We start from the raw sequence: 1,063 nt of genomic DNA on the forward strand, positions 1-1,063 counted from the left end.
TATAAAGCTTTATCTGATTATCTTGTTCACCCCTTCAATTGTAAAAATAAACAAGTCACTCAACTCATATACGTAGACCCTACCCTAACTTTCAAGTCGCAAAGCTAGATAATACTAAATACTGAATGAAATAAAACAGCAATTACTAACACAATCATCTTGCATGTTAGGCAGGGCACAGCCCCGCAAAGCACTTGGCCTGCGTACTAGGGAGCATAAGTGTGGTTAGAATAGGAGCCCTGGATTGGACTCTGGTTGAGTTTCCTTTCTGACAGGATGACGGTGCGGTCCCCAGACCCAGACACCCGACAGCCAGCAACCGGAAAGGGGCGCCGGATGCGAGGTCGCGCTGCACAGGCCGCATCTCGGAACAGAAAGACAGGAGCAGTACCTTGGCTGCGGCCTGGGCCGTTCCTGGTATCGGTCCTCCCTCAGCCTTCCCCGCCCACCTCACCATCCTCAGGAAGTCGCGTTCACAGCTAGACCCGGAGCCAGCCCGGACGCCTAGCGTCGCGCAGCCGCATAAGACCCGCCCTCCACCCAAGCACTTCCTCTTCCTGCCTCGGGGGCCGCTGGGAGCGGAAGTGGCTAGCACTGCGGCTGTCAAGAGCCGAGGATTCTTTCAGCAGTCGGTTAAGGATTGAGCAGTGAAGAGAAACTGATTTACCTCTCCAGGAACTGAGGTGACGGTGAGGCCTAAAACGGCCTGGAGGGTGGAGCTGTAGGTTCAGTGGGCGGGCCCCAGTACTGCCGACCCGCGGATAGGGTCTGTGCGTGCCTCAGGGTGGGGGGCTCCCCGACTAGTTGGAGACGGAGCGCGTCTTAACTTTTCCTCCCTCTTTTTCCCTTGATCTTATACTGAATTCCATTACTTAATCAAATGTCCTACAGAAACATATCTATACCAAAGGCGGTTGTTGTTTTTCCTCAAAGTTATGTTAAAAATAGGACTATATACTTTTTCTGCAGCTTGTTTCTCTCCCTAGAAATGAGTTATGCACATCTTTTGAAAATAATACATTGGTCTCACACTTTTTAAAATTATGTGGGTGTATACATAATA

General features: G+C 50.6%; 1 protein-coding gene across 3 annotated transcripts in view; it reads left to right on the forward strand.

Annotated features, from left to right (window-relative positions):
• Window positions 1–568: 568 nt before the first annotated feature.
• The window catches only part of LOC101590605 (zinc finger protein OZF-like), a 47,177-nt gene continuing 46,682 nt past the window's right edge, over window positions 569–1,063 (forward strand). The window contains exon 1 of one of the 3 annotated variants that reach the window (XM_023719808.1): window positions 569–683. The gene's annotated coding sequence lies outside the window, so the exon portion shown is untranslated. Of the gene's footprint in view, window positions 690–1,063 lie in introns of all 3 variants that reach the window. The other 2 variants (XM_023719805.1, XM_023719806.1) reach the window with 2 other exon arrangements.

The sequence above is a fragment of the Octodon degus genome, unplaced genomic scaffold (assembly GCF_000260255.1).
Source record: "Octodon degus isolate 3935 unplaced genomic scaffold, OctDeg1.0 scaffold00071, whole genome shotgun sequence".
Taxonomy (NCBI): domain Eukaryota; kingdom Metazoa; phylum Chordata; class Mammalia; order Rodentia; family Octodontidae; genus Octodon; species Octodon degus.